The sequence below is a fragment of the Cervus elaphus genome, chromosome 3, assembly GCF_910594005.1.
Source record: "Cervus elaphus chromosome 3, mCerEla1.1, whole genome shotgun sequence".
Classification (NCBI taxonomy): Eukaryota; Metazoa; Chordata; class Mammalia; order Artiodactyla; family Cervidae; genus Cervus; species Cervus elaphus.
This window is the reverse complement of record NC_057817.1, coordinates 52,871,790-52,888,265: the sequence shown is the minus strand read 5'-3', so window position 1 is coordinate 52,888,265 and position 16,476 is coordinate 52,871,790.

Sequence of the window (16,476 nt, the reverse complement as noted above, 5' to 3'; positions counted from 1 at the left end):
TTTTTCCTATTTGGAACCAGTCTGTTGTTCCATGTCCAGTTCTAACTGTTGCTTCCTGACCTGCATACAGGTTTCTCAAGAGGCAGGTCAGGTGGTCTGGTATTCCCATCTCTTTCAGAATTTTCCACAGTTTGTTGTGATCCACAAGAAATAGATGCTCATTCACTCAGTAAATGCCTTCTGGGTGCTTACCATGTGCAGGCAGTTACGGGCGTGAGAGACGCCTGAGTGAGAAGGCGGGCAGAGCTGCTGCCCTCTTGGGGTTTGTTGTGGGGTGGGGGAGGAGGGAGGAAGGTAGCAAGAGGCCAGTGACAGTTGTGTTGTATCAAATGTATGACAGGGGCTTGTTGAGGGAAATAGACGCAGAGATGTGAGACATCTAACCCCAAAGTGATATCCCAGCTGTGTCCTTAAGAGCAAGTAGGAGTTAGCCAAGCAGAGTGCAGGAATGGGGTAGAAGCGGTGTTCGAGGCAGGGGAGCAACATGCATGAAATAAAGAGGTCAGAGAGAGCGCAGCCTGATGGAGAGACAGTCCTAAGGAGGGTCAGAGGAGGGGAGGCTCGGGAGGTACATGGACCAGATCCCCAAGGGCTTAAGTTTTTCACTGACACCTTCTAGACCTCAGCTCAGGGAGGTGGGCATTCAGCAGTTGTTTTCTGTTCTGTGATGTCTTTCTCGTGATGCCACTCCACCTTGCTGCTCTGACACAGCTTGAGAAGGAAGGTCCCTAGGCTGTGTTTCCTATAATCTAAATAAAGGAGCCATTTTTAATCGGCTTGAAATTTGGATTGAGAGGGGTATGGGAGTATATGAATTGAGGGTGTTGTTTTGTGCCTGGTTCAATATAGTGGTCAGAATAATTATTTATGCTTTTGAGGAGTTATGAGTTCTCAGGTTCTGAGTTTGGAAATTTTCTTTAAGGGTGGGTTCCTGGCATAACTTTTCAGAGAACTAAGAGGATCAGTAGAGGTTGTGTTATGGCCTCCCACTGCAAGTGATTTCTCAAGGCTTTTGGCTATTTCATGCATGTGAGATCATAGAGGCTCTAGGTATATTTTCAGACTGACCTGGGTACATTGGCGCTCTGTGAGATAAATTTTTTTCCATAGCCTTGAGGATGTGTGTCTTGGGGGGAGGGGGAAGTTATCAGGAGACCCTTCACTCGCTGGGAAGCAGTGTAGGTGTGGTGGTCTTGTATGAATTCTACTGTGCAGAGGGCAGAGCTCAGCTGTCAACTTGATATTTAAGGTAATGAAAAACTATTGATTCCGTTTATTCAATTGGCTTGGAGATGTCTTTTATGAGGAAGAGAAGTAACTTTTCTTGACTGGGCATAAGATTGACCCTACTGTTAGATGAAAAGCATCTTTCTGCAAAGTGAATGGCCAGCTGCACATTTCCAAACTTCTCCTGCACCTGTGGGGGCCATGGGATGAATATTGGCCTGTGATGCATAAACTGAAGTATGAGACTTCTGGAAACACTGTTGTTTTCCTACTATAGATGCTATAATTTCTGGCTTTTCCATTCTCTCCTTCATGCCTGGAATACACACTTGCTATCTGGACACCAGAGAGAATGAGGAAAAGGCCAGGAGAATCACAGAGACCTTGATTCTGAAATCTTTGAGCTGCTGAACTAGGGACAGCAGTTGCTACCCTCATACTTGCTGTTGATGATGATCAACCTCTGTGTGTGTGAACCACTGTAGACAGATCGCTTGACTTGCAGACAAATCCGATTCTTAACTGACATGGATGCCTTCAGGGATGATGGTGACAGGGATGATCTGGCAGAGGATACTTCATGGGCATAGAAGTCCCAGAGCATTCCTCCAGGACAGGACTCTGAAGAGGCTTGCTGACCTTGAATGCCTTTGGAGAAAGAACAGGAACAGAGAGAGAACGGTACACGGGCTGACTGTCATAGTCGTCCATATGCCAAGATGAGCCTCAGACATGGTCTCTTACTCTGATGTAAACCTGGATGTATGTCCCTCTGAGGACTAGTTTTGCTTGAATTATGGCTAACCACTCAGGTCTATTACACAGTGATATTGTGCCCCACCGACCTTCCCTGGCCTTACTCTCTTTCTTATTATAGGGGACCAGATGGGAGAAGAGGGAGGCTCAGCAAGCCCATGCCTTTGTTAATTAACTGTTTAAATAGTAACTCAGTGCTTACTATGGTCCAGACCCTGTGGGCTTTTTCCCAATATTTTATTATTTGTTTATTTGTTGTTTATTTCTCACCTGCTCTGGGTCTTTGCTACCGTGTGCAGGCTTTCTCGAGTTGCAGTGAGTGGAGACTCTAAAGTGCTTGAGCTCAGTACTGGTGGCGTGTGGGATTTGTTGCTCTGGGGCATATGGGATCTTCCCAGACCAGGGATCGAACTGGGGTCCCCTGCCTTGCAAGGTGGATTCTTAATCAATGGACCGCCAAGGAAGCCCCAGGGACTGTGCTAAGAGTTGAGTGGATGACGATGAACACAGCAGGCATTGCCTCTGTCTTACTGCGTAGATTCAGGACAACATTTTGCTGTACTGATGTGAAGTGAAGTGAAGTCGTTCAGTCGTGTCCGACTCTTTGCGATCCCATCAACTGTAGCCTACCAGGATCCTCAGTCCGTGAGATTTTCCAGGCAAGAATACCGGAGTGTGTTGCCATTTGCCATATTAAGTGCCTGCAAAGGCTGAGGTACAGTCTTAGGTGCATCATACCCACCATCTTGCTTAATCTTCATGACAAATCGGTGGGATAAATACTAACAGCCTTTTTTTTTTTTTTTAGCTGTTTAAAAATAAAAATGAGTCCCAGAGAGATTTTATAATAAATATTAGTACTGATGGCAGGTGGGAAAGTTGGGATTCTACCAGACTTTAAGGGTCATAGAGCTACACAACTTGGAAGTCCCCAGGGGCTGTGTTCGCATAGGGAGTATTCGAACTCCTTGGGGGCTTCCCAATGGCTCACGGGTATGGATCCCACCCGCAGTGCAGGAGACAGGAGATGTAGGTTTGATCTCTGGATTAAGAAGACCCCCTGGAGAAGGAAATGGCAACCCACTCCAGTATTCTTGCCTAAAAAATCCCGGGGACAAAGGAGCCAGGTGGGGTAAAGTACAAAGTCTCTCTAAGAGCTGGACATGACTGAGCAGCTAAGCACACATGCATATGAACTCCCTACGCCCTGGTGGTGGTGGCAGCAGTTTAGTTGCTAAGTCGTCTCTGACTCTTATGACCCTGTGGATGGTAGCCCACTGTGCTCCTCTGTCCATGGGATTTTCTAGGCAAGAATGTGGAGTGGGTTTCCATTTCCTTCTCCAGGGGATCTTTCCAACCCTGGGATCAAATCTGAGTCTCCTGTGTTGCAGGCAAATTCTTCACCACTGAACCACCAGGGAAGCCCTCCATATACCCTGGTACTGGCTTAATGGGTGATGGAAATAGAGAAGCTCAGGAATGGTGTTTCAAGACCAAGCATGTATTTAAAATTATATCATTTCCAGGGTGGAAACAGATTGGTGCTCAATTTTAGCAATGGTCTAAGAGATCATCATAGAAGGTCAATGAGTGTTAGAGTTGGGGAAAATGACACCATCAAAAGTGTAAGCTCTCTAAGGTTAAGGGCTGTATCTTATTTCTGGCCTCTCAGCACCTAGTACAATGATATGGTAATGGGAGTTACTCAATTCGTGTTGAATTAGACGAGTTAACTCCAGACTCATAGGCTGGGGGCAGGATGTTTTGGGTTTCCATTACACCAAATATTTGTTGAATGCCTATTATTTTCCAGATGTGTGGTAGGTCACTCCATCAGTAGGGGATCTGATTTCTGCCCTTAGGGAGTTCATTACTTCTTTGTTCTCAGAACTGGAGGACGAGATATCATATTATAGGTATCCTAACAGATAAAAAATGTATGAAGCATCATTTCACAGCTGATGCCATTGATGATTCCCAAACCACATCACAGATCTTCAGACCTGATGAAATCCATGGATTGGCTTTAGATAAGAATGTGTGCCTGAATCTTAGAATTTTTTTTCCTTTATTTTTATTAGTTGGAGGCTAATACTTCACAATATTGTAGTGGTTTTTGCCACACATTGACATGAATCAGCCATGGATTTACATGTGTTCCTCATCCTGAACCCCCCTCCCACCTCCCTCCCCATCCCATCCCTCTGGGTCTTCCCAGTGCACCAGCCCCGAGCACTTGTCTCATGCATCCCACCTGGACTGGTGATCTGTTTCACGCTTGATAATATACATGTTTCAATGCTATTCTCTCAAATCATCCCACCCTCGCCTTCTTCCGTAGAGTCCAAAAGTCTGTTCTATACATCTGTGTCTCTTTTTCTGTCTTGCATATAGTGTTATTGTTACCATCTTTCTAAATTCCACATATATATGTGTTAGTATACTGTATTGGTGTTTATCTTTCTGGCTTACTTCAGTCTGTATAATGGGCTCCAGTTTCATCCATCTCATTAGAACTGATTCAAATGTATTCTTTTTAGTGGCTGAGTAATATTCCATTGTGTATATATACCACAGCTTTCTTATCCATTCGTCTGCTGATGGGCATCTAGGTTGCTTCCATGTCCTGGCTATTATGAACAGTGCTGCGATGAACATTGGGGTGCACATGTCTCTTTCAGATCTGGTTTCCTCAGTGTGTATGCCCAGAAGTGGTATTGCTGGGTCATATGGCAGTTCTATTTCCAGTTTTTAAGGAATCTCCACACTGTTCTCCATAGAGGCTGTACTAGTTTGCATTCCTACCAATAGTTTAAGAGGGTTCCCTTTTCTCCACACCCTCTTCAGCATTTATTGCTTGTTGAGTCTTAGAATTTTTAAGATTTCATAAGTGAGCATCATTCCTGACAGAGCATCTTAGGATATGGTAAAGGAAGGGTATATAATAGCAATAATATTACCAGTATTTATTTGTTGTTTATTGTATATGTAGCAGTAATCTCATTTAACTCTTAATCTTATGAAGAAGTTTCATCCCCATTTTAGAGAAAGGAAGCCAGGCTTATACAGGTCAAAGTATTTGCCCAAAATCACACTGAGGCTAATTGGTGGAGCTGATTCAAACCTAGATCTGCCTGATGTCAAAATTGATGCTTTTAATTGTCATATTGGGTTGCCCCCTTAAGCTGACTTTCTAACTGAATCAGGGAACCAAAGTGGACCTACAGTTTAGACTTTTCCTTGAAAAAGTGTCTGGGTATGGGCTGGGGTGGCTCTGCCCCTTGCAGAGGGTTTTCTCAAAGTCTAGGTATCTCTTAATTTTAAGGCATAAGTAGACTTTTCCCCCTAAAGTGTTAATTTGAGGATAGGTCACTCTGATAACTTTCCAGAACCATCTTCCAGGGTCACCTCCCTTAAGATTTCAGGACTCTGCTCAACTTAAACACACCATTGGAGTCAAGGGGCCTTATATATGTTTTCTGAAGTTGCAGGATCTGGTGGTTGACATGGCCCCCTCTCTTACTGCTAACAACAACCAAAAGACTTATTGTGCTCAGTAATGAAACTTCTCTGTTGCCTGGTGGGGGTGGGAGTGATCCATTTGTGGCTGTCCCATTGTGTCCCATAATGGATGAAACAATCTTAAGGGGATCTTAAAGGAACCTTAAAGGAAATCAATCCTGAATACTCATTGGAAGGACTGATGCTGAAGCTGAAGCTTCAATATTTTGGCCACTTGATGTGAACAGCTGACCCATTGGAAAAGACCCTGATGCTAGGAAAGATTGAGGGAAGAAGAAGAGGGTGACAGAGGATGAGATGGTTGGATAACATCACCAATGCAATGGACATGAACTTGGGCAAACTTCAGGAGATGGTGAGGGACAGGGAAACCTGGGGTGCTGCAGTTCATGGGGAAGTGAAGAGTTGGACATGACTTGTAACTGTGACCGACTGACACAGTGGATGGAAGGTCACCATCTCTAAAAGGGCAGGCTGATCAACTGGAAGGGAAGTTGTTGGTGACTGGGTGGCCACAACTTCCTTCATATCAGATATTTAGTAAGCAAACTAGCTACTAATTTCAGGCTCCTCCGAACTTAAGTTGTACCTCCTTAGTGAAAAGGAAATAGTACCATGGTCAACATTGCGGCACTTCCTAACTTTCTGGAAGTTGTGATTTTGAAAACAATATTTATATATTTAAGAAACACTTGTTAAACATCTACAATGAATCAAGTACTGTAAGTGCCAAGGTTCCATAGAGGAAAGAAAAGGAACACTCTTAGCTTTTAACCAGGTCACAGTATAGAGGAGACAGAGGTTGAAAATAATTATGATTAAATACTAAAATGGCTACAGTGGATATATATGTGTGCATATGAGAACCTTCTACCTTGAGAAGGCTTCCTGGAGGAGGTGACATCCCATGTGGATCATGGAGGATGGATGGAGGTACAGGTGGCACTGAGGGGGAGGTGGATGGAAAGAGGCTTCCTTTGCAGGGAAGATATCATGAAGAAAGATACCAGGACATTGAAGGTGACAGGTGTGTTGAGAGTGACGTGATGGGTGTCTGTATTGCCCAGATTGCTTCTCAGAGGTGTTCCTGCTGGGTCAGTTAGACCAAAGGGCCATTTTGTTCCTATAGCTTCTGCCACTTCTACAGGAGATCAGGCATGAGTGGATGGGAACACGGCACTGGCAATAGGCAAAGATCAGCACTAAAGGAAGGCCAAGCAAGAACAGGTCAGGAGGACTGGTCATAGCGACAGGGTGAGGCATCAGATGCCAAGAAAAGATGTGTGTTCAGACCAGCTGAGACTTGGTAATCAGACTGAGGTCAGATTAAGTCAGACAAGGCAGAATCCAGGTCAGTGTCCCACCAGAACTATAAGACTCTTGCCATTTAGAGTCATGGACAACACAAGTCTTTCCCTCTAGCCCCATTCATCTTAGACCTTAAAGGGGTGAATCTAGGAGAGTCTGTGCAGCGCTCCTAGAATGAGTTCTGCATTCTTTACACTTTCTCAGAGACTTGTGTTTTCCGTCCTACAATGCATTTAGTCTTAAGGTAAACTGTGACAAGCTGGCTGGTTTGCCTTCTAGGTTGAGTAGAGATTTTGGGTAGAGATTCACTGCTCATAGTCCTTAGAAACCTTTTTAAATGAAAGTTTTCCAAGGCTAAATCTGGATACTATCTCCCGTACTCTGATCCTACATCTTGATTCAAATTCTTCTGACCAATGACATTAATTTCTGACTCTGAGCCTGGATGTGGATTACATCTATAGCTTTGATCCCAGGATTCAGTTCTAGTAGAGCTAATTTATTTATTAATAGTGTGGGCACCACAGCAGAATCTAAGGGAAGAGTTAAAGAATGTTGCCAGTCATGCAGCCAATAACTCTACTCCTTATTTTTGTGATTGGCTCATCCAATCCAAGGGTGTTGTTTTCCTTTGACTTTCTTGGGTAGGCATCCATCCACCATGATGTTTTGAGGATGTGGACCAGCTTTGAGAAAACCAGCTGCTTTGCTACAAAAGGGGTGTATGAAAGTGAGATTATACATTTCCTGTGATCCTTTGAAAATGAGGGAGGGTATATTTTTAAATAGAGCTTACTTTTAAAAAACTCAAATAAAAAAATCAGCTGTAAGTTCCTTTCCTCTACAAAGGCTCTCCTTGGAAATAACCTGTTATATCTTTATCTGCTTGTCATCTATCTTCTGTTTTACAGATAATATCTGTAGGTGGCTTAGAGAAACATCCCAGCTTTTTTCCTTCCATGTAGACTATCATCGAGATAATATTTCTTCTAGGTTTTTATCCTATTTGAGAGTGATTATCATTCCTCTCCAGATGTTTTGAGATAATATCTTTCCTTTTGCCATTTTCTATTCTTTGAAAAAAATATTTCTTCTTATCCTTGTGTAATTTAACAAATTATATCCCATCTTTTCTTCTACTTCCATTTTCAAATTTAAGTCTTTGCTATCTCTTTTCAATCTCTATTTTCAATGCTTTCATAATGATATTGAAATTATAGAGGTAATTTACATTACTTCCTCTTATAGCATTGATGCATACACAGACATTTCAAGGGCATAGGAAGTTCTTGTGGACTATTTTAAAATATGCTCTAACTTTCCTGATTTCTAGTTAAAAGGTATTTAAAATATAATCTTCCATTTCTCTAAAGTCTCAGAAAATGCTGACTCAATACTGCTTAAATAAAATGTTTACTTCTATAAAGAGTACAACACTGAGTAATTTCTTTTTAAGCTATCCATCCATTTCTTGTATTTTCAACTGAATTCTGGTTGGTTGCAGTGTCTTTCTTTAATATTAGGGGTACTATATTAATGTATATTGAAAAAAAAAGGTTATGTTTCTAAACTGTGGATATATTGTTTTTCTTATAAGACATTAATAGTTTTGGTGGAAAATTTCTGAAGAGAAGCTCCTGAGAGGGAGGTTTTATTACATTCATCAAACATTTACTAAGCACAGACTATGTTCCTGGCGTTGAGTAACAGAATCTAAGATGATTAAGACCCCATCCTTTTTCTCAGGCTACTCGTAAGAGATTCATAACCAGAGTAAGATGTGAGCTATGAGAGGCTATTGGATGGAATTTTAGCTGAGGAAATCAAGGGTAGGGAAGAAGAGGAAGGTCATTTCAGAAAGAAACTCGGGACATAAGGATGGGGTGTAACTCCTGAGACCAGGGGTAGGGCAGCCATGTGTGCTATATTGCTGGAGTTTGAGGGACCAGACTCTGGGAGACCTTGGATATCATGTTAGACTGCATTTTGATCTGTATTCAGTGAAGAAATATGGAAGAATTTGAGCAGGAAAGTAATCTGGTCATTCTGATAGTATTATAGAAAGTGAATTAAATAAGGCTGAGATTGGAACCTGGGACATTATATAAAAACCTTTTGCAAAGAGAAGAAGGTTGAGAAGCAGCATTTACTTATAACCTATTGTATACTCAAATCTAAATTGAGTATTTTCACATAAGTAGTCTTAGTTATAAAAGAGTACATACAATGATTCTGTTTGAACAGGGATGGCCATGTCTAACATGGCAGATAGCACCAACAGTTACTTATATCCTTCTATTTTTGTGTACACAGAGGATTAGGCATCCAAGACCGCTGTGGTTAGGCATGGCTATCATTTCCCGATGGAAGCACTTAGGAACTGGTGCATGAGTCTGCATGCTTTCTTCCTCTGCTACAATGGTTGTGGGAGTAAATGTGTAGATGGATGGGCCACAAAACCAAAATGACCCACAGTGCTGGACTAGCACGTGGAGGTGAGTGCCCAAGAGTCATGTCAACTTGGACATTGAGTGTGTGAAAATAAACTTTTGCTGTGTTAAACCTCTGAGATTTTGGTGTGGTTGTTACTACAGCACAACCTCAACCAGACCCCTCTGAAACTTTCTGCAGTGTTGGAAATGTTGTATATCTGCACTAACCAATATGGTATCCATTGACCACACGTGGCTATTGAGTATGTGAAATGTGGCTAAAGTAAATGAGAAACTGAAATTCAAATTTTTTTTCAGTTGCAATTAGCTTAAATTTAACTGGGCACGCTGATTGAAACTTTAAAAATTTTCTTTAACTGCAGGAGAAAACCTGGTGAAAACCTTATGGGGGCTTCCCTGGTGCCTCAGTGGTAAAGGACCCACCTGCAATGGAGGAGATGCTGATTTGATCCCTGGGTCAGGAAGATCTTCTGGAGAAGGAAATGGCAACCCACTCCAGTATCCTTCCCTGGGAAATCCCATGGACAGAGGAGCCTGGGGGGCTGCAGTCCATGGGGTCACAAGAGTCAGACACATTGTTGTTCAGTTGCTAAGTCATGTCCAGCTCTTTGTGACCCCGTGGACTATAGCACGCAGGCTTTCCTGTCCTTCACTATCTCTCAGAGTTTGCTCAAACTCATGTCCATTGAGTCATGACTTAGCCACTAAAAACAAATAATAATAGTTCTGGACGGAAAATACTTGAAGAGTTGAGTTGAAGAAATTTTCAGGTTTTGGTTATGACAATGTAATGTTCTTTCATTAAAATTCAGGAAAATACTTCGTTGAAGATGCAGTTTGTCAGTTTTAGAGTCAGATATGTAAAAACATAAAGAAAAAAATCAAACTGAAGTAAACATATACTATGTGCTTACTGCATAATAAATATAATGGTAGGTGCTTGGTTTTCATTCGTTCACATAGCTGTTCACTGAAATTTTGAGAGCATGCTGTGTGCCAGGCATATTTTCCCTGGGCTCTGAGGATATACTGGCGACCAAAATAGACAAAAATCCCTGCCATTACAGAGCTTACATTCTAAGCACCTTGAGGGACAACAAACATAAAAACAATGTCAGAATATGATACATTTAGTGAATAATAATAGCTAGTATTTATTGGTCACTTCTTTGGAAAAGACTGAGGCCAAGAGGAGAAGGGGGCGGCAGAGGATGAGACAGTTGGATGGCATTACTGACTCGATGGGCATGAGTTTGAGCAAACTCAGGGAGATAGTGAAGGGCAGGGAAGCCTGGTGTGCTGCAGTTCATGGGATCACAAAGAGTAGGACACAACTTAGTGACTGAACAACAATAACAAATGTGCCAGGCACTATGCCAACTATTCTGTGTGTATTAATTCATTTAATCCTCACAACAACTCTACAAGATAGGAATTATTATTATCACTTTTCTATAATGAGGAAATTGAGAGTCAGAGAAGTGAAATGCAAATATGAATTATACACAGCTTTGGCCCTTGGGAATTTTCAGGCTGCTCTGGGGAGATAAACACCAAGGCCATTCAGTATGGTAAGTACTATTTAAGCAAAATCCTAAATACCTGGTGGGACTAAAACGTTCAGGGCCAGGTCTGCTTGGAGGAAGTCACACAAGAAATATTTAACAGAGATGAGGAGTGGAGCTGAGCCCTGAAGGAAGAGTTGGCATTTTCCAGCAGTCAAAGGAGAGATGAGAGCAGATATTTCAATTAGAGGCCATGCTATGAGCAAAGACACTTGTGTGTAGACAGCCAGGTTGTAGAGTACATATGTCTCAGGAGTCTGACTCCATCAGAAAGTCTTAGACTGTAAGAAGGAAGAAAGGATGGAGAGGCAGCCAGTTTCCTATTCAATAAGGAGTAGACAGTTCCTACTATAAGTAGTCACTACCTTCCAAGAAATAGCTTTGAAAGTGAATCTCCTGAAAGAGAACTAACAAGTCTAGGAGAGAAAGTGGGCAGACCAAGTCAGTTCTCAGGCGCAAAGGACTCAGAAGGGTCTCACAGACAGAAGCTGAGGCTGTGAGGGTTGGATTCACACCTCTGAGGACATCAGCTGTTAGTGGGGAAACTTTTCCATAGGTGGAGACTCAGCAGGTATGGATATTTTGAATTTTGCATTGAATGGTGACATTTTGAAAGCCTATAAATGTGTGTGGCTTACAAAGTTTTAACAGAAGGGGGTATTTTGGAAGTGGGAAAAGTGCCTAGGGGGGGAAAAAAAAAAAAAGCAAGAGCTGGTGGTTCTAGGGTGTCAAGAGGAAGAAGTCAGGTTGACCTGGCTGGCTAGCAGAGCAGCCCTGGGAGGGACCACCCAGTGGTTTAAACCAGGGTAACAACAATATTGACCTCACTGAGTTGTCCTGATGATTAAATAAGAAATCACTTTGTAAATTATTCAGTATCCTCTTTTTGTCAAAAGGTTCACATAATAAAATTGTCTTTTTAAACAGTCACGTGACCTTGAGTAGGTCAGAAATCTCACTAGCACTCTCCCAAGTAGAGGCAAAAAGAGAAAAATTAGCAGTTCTAGTGAAAGATTGCCAAATTAAACTTGCTGTGGTAGGTTGAACAGTGGCCCCCAAAGACAATCATGTCCTAATCCTTGGAACCTGTGAATTATGGCAAAATGGTGAATATTACTTCATGTGGCAGAAAAGATGAGGCAGTGAATTGAAAAAATAGGATTGCAATGAAGAGATTATCCTGGATTATCCAGGTGGATCCTGAATGTTGTAATGTTGCACAAGAAGATTCTTAAGCAGGTTGGTATTATCAAGAAAGCCTGTGTGGAAGAGGTGGTCATTAAAATGAGGCTAAAAGGTAAAAATAATGGCAGGTAGAAGTTGGACAGAAGGTAGAGGAAGAATAGAGAGACAGGATTCCACCAGGCAGGGTGGAGAGAATGAATATGGGTTTAGTCATGAATATGGGAAAGTAAAAGCTATGTTTGAGGGATAAGGATTAGTCCATTTTCTTGTACCATAAGATACTTGGATTTGATTGGACAGGGAGTTCAGGGTCACATAACAGAAAGCTTCGGATGCTAAACCAAGGGATTTGTATTTTTTTCAGTGGGGGAATCATTAAAGATATTTACACAGAGAAATGACGTATGTGAAGGCCTATTTATTTTATATTTAATATATCTTGTTAGACATAGCTTTATGGGGGAAATTATAAATGTTGCGCATTAAAATAACTGTGGCAACCAAAAGGATTTGTGGTCAATTTTTCTGCAGTGTAAAATTTTCTTACGTATTATGATGACTGCAGTTATATTTTAAATTCTTAAAAATGTGCTTCCACCATCAGAAAATGAGGATGAAAAGGTCTACTTAAAGGAAGATGCTTTTTCCAGAATTAAAAATAAGTTACTGATACTCTGCTTTGAAGAGAGAATCTAATTGAAGAGGTAGCCAGTGATAAACTACGGATTCACTTGAGGATTGGATGGTTATTCTCAGCCTCACAAACATAAAAGCTTCTAATGTCACAAAGATGTTAAAAATGATATAATGAGCAGAAAGGAAAGACGGCCAGGTGTATAGGTAGAGTTAAGGAACTGACAAGGGAAAATACAGCTAAAATAAAGCAGAGTGATTAGAGTTAAGCACGAGAAAGACCATCTTCTAAGCACTGAAATGAACTAGTAGAATGTACTATTTAAGCTTTCACTTCTTTTAGACAGGAAATCTACACCACTTTTTTCCCCCTTGTCATTCATTTGTGATAGGCAAGATTTCACAAATCTTTCCTGAACACAAACTCAGTGCCAGGCACTAGAGTTGTATGGGAGATTCCACTTGTCTAGACTCCAGTAGGTATAAGAAAGAGAGCTACTTTCTTATACTTGGTGGAGGATGATCATTTAAGCAGAAAATGATACTCTTCTATGATGAAATTCTATGTTGTCTAAATAATCTGAACGTGCTTTAAGGGAGTACATGGTCATTGACTTATTGGCCAAATGCTGGAATACCTGCAGTGAATCTCACCAGTGTATGTAGGGAAAAACAGGGAAGATAGGCTAGTGAAGAGAGCATTAGACCAGGGACTGAGCCTTTCCAATGGTCAGTGTTTCATCTCTCACCTTTTGTAAAATTGGGTGTTTTGCAAGTCTGATTCTATAAAGAAGTTCAAGATGAAACAAAAAACAATCCATGATAAAATATGCTTGCTAGACAAATAATGAGGTATTCTGGGTAATCCTAGTGGAAAGCAGAAGAGGTGTTTTAAAAGCACTCATTAGGAAAGCATGTATTGCCTTAGAACGCACGTGAAAGAAATTAGTGGCCATAAACAAACCAACGGCAAAAAGAAAGAAATCATACAGGAAGTCAAAATTCTGAAAGATTTACCTTTAAAAATGGAGCATGAAATAAAGGAAAAAAGGAGCATCCTCTTTTCCAAGACAACTTCACATGTGAGAATCTATCTGAAAAAATAAGGAATATTCATTGGTGTTAGTGAATGATTTTGAGAGTAAAAGGCAATCTATCACTAGGAGCTAAGTTCTCTCTAACCCAGATTCACCTGCCATCTAAACATCCTTCAGGGCAGAATATGGTCTAGTTGTCTCCTTTTCTGCCGAAAACACCCAGTTGCTGATTTTCACCAAAGCTCTCATTGATTAACAATTTTCATCAAGAACAAGCAGTCTAGTGATAGATTGACTTCATATTGGCATAATTGTAGCAAAGAGATTATGACTTCTTTAACTGAGAGTTTAGACCAAGTATCCATAAATGTGCTTATAACCGACATTAAGATTTTTGATTTCTAATTATTGAAATGTTAGGTGTAGAATTTTTTCCCTTGGTCCTTGTCTTGTCGTGGTAAAATAATTAAACGACAGCCCAGGAAAGCTCAGGCAGGCAGCATTTATTAACAAGCAACATGAAAATACACTTTGGAGATGTGAGAGCAGACAGACTCCTGTGTGAGTGGTCCTGCCCTGTTTAAGGTTTTGCTTTTTTAAATCCTTATTCCCTCCCCCAGGCAGTCCTCTGAGCCTGATTTGTCTTTGTCCCATGTCAAACAGGGTCTGTATACAAGACTAATGAGGAAATGGGGCCTGTTGTTTTGCGTGGGTTTTTTTCCTTTCTTTGCGTTTTAGCCGCTGCTTTTTTTTGTTTTTTTTTTTTCTTTTTTTTTTTTTCATTTATTTTTATTAGTTGGAGGCTAATTACTTTACAATAATTTACTGGTTTTTGTCATATGTTGACATGAATCAGCCATGGATTTACATGTATTCCCCCAATACAGTATACTAATGCATATATATGGAATTTAGAAAGATGGTAACGATAACCCTACATGCAAAGCAGAAAAAGAGACACAGATGTACAGAACAGAATTTTGGACTCTGTGGGAGAAGGCGAGGGTGGGATATTTCGAGAGAATAGCCGCTGCTTTTTAACTGCCATTTTGGACTCTACCCTAACTACCTAACATAAGTATTTCCTTTTCTCCTGCCTAGTATGTTATTCAGAACAGGTTATGGCAGATACAGTAAACCCAGGGAAGTACTGCAACCCTGTTGTACTGTGAGCTGGCCATTGGCCTCATTTCTACTATCAGGTACTTCAGTTAACAGGAATATTGTTATCAGTGTAGATGCTACTGATTTACTGATTCATGTTAAAAAAAAAGTGATTCAGTCTTAACACGTTAAAGAATGGTAAGACAGACTTTATTAAAGACCATTGCGATAGGCATAGGGACATTACAGTGGGGCTTGTTCAGTGGGGAAAGAATATATAAGTCCAAATATAAGGAAAAGTGAGAAATTTATAACCTAGGGGCAGAGTGGAGGTCAGTGGATGGAAAATTACTAAGCGGAAGCATCAGAAGTAGGGGGAGATTTTAGCTAAACTGACCATGGTGTGAAAGCATTGGTTGCTCGGTCCTGTCTGACCCTTTGCAGCTCCATGGACTGTATCCTGGCCAGGCTCCTCTGTCCATGGGATTTCCCAGGCAAGGGCACTGGAGTGGGTTGCCATTTCCTTCTCCAGGGGATCTTCCCAACCCAGGTATTGAACCCATGTCTCTGGCATTGCAGTCAGATTCTTTACCATCTGAGACACCAGGGAAGCCCAAAAATCTGACTGCTAAGTTTCTGTTAAGGGTTCTTGCTGAAGGCAGGCCAAGGTGATCAGACTCACTTGGAGGATAACAGGTGATGAGAAACACAATCAGATATTGAGGGTGATCAGCTATTAAGGATGAGGGATTACGGCTAAACTGACTTACCAAGATTCTTGCTAGAATTAGGAAATGCAGTGACATACAGAAGCCCAGAAGTCAGGGCTTAGTTGAACAAAGTTCAGGGGAGCCTGAGTAAGGTTTGGTTAAGGAAAGACAGTCACTGGATATGGTGTGTGTATGTGTGTGCATGCATGAGCTCACACATGTGCACACTTGAGATCATTTCAAACACTAGCAATGAATAGCTGATCAAAATGATAGGCTTGGATTTAGAGCAGCCTTAAAGTAGACAGAGCAACCAGCATTGGCTATGCATTAGGAGTTGGTTTTACTCTAACAGATAAAATAACAGTGTCTTAAATAAAATAGGAATTTAATCCTCTCCCATGTAATGTTGGGGGATGGCTGGAGGCCAAGGCTGGCAGGCAGCACAATTAGCAGTCTTTGTGCAGGTTGTAAGGGTCATTAATACTCCACTTGAAGGAGATATTCATTCACTGTGCTTTATCTTCATGAGCTCTTGTACCATCCATGCCTGAGATTCCATGCTAATGGTGGCATGACTTAAAATTAGTTTTTTTTTTTAAAAAGAAGAAAGCAAACAGTAAACATAACTGGCATCAGTAAGTTTGCTTGCTACTGCTCATTTATTTTCCTACCACATTAGTTAAATTGTGAACTTATTAAATATATGGTGACAAGTTAATTAATGAAGCTCAGCAAGACACAGAGCTAAATTAGCACTCTTAGGCTAAACAGTGTTCCAAAGCACTAATTTCTAGAATTTTTGAGTTGTGATGAAACCACTGACATTGTATAAACTTTCAAATTGTATTATTAATCACATCACATGATAATTTTAGAAACCTATGCATTCTTTCTACCGTAAATAGAACAACATATATGAAAAGTTTTCTTTTAGATATAAAATTTAAATTTTTTCTTTTTTTTTTTTTTATTA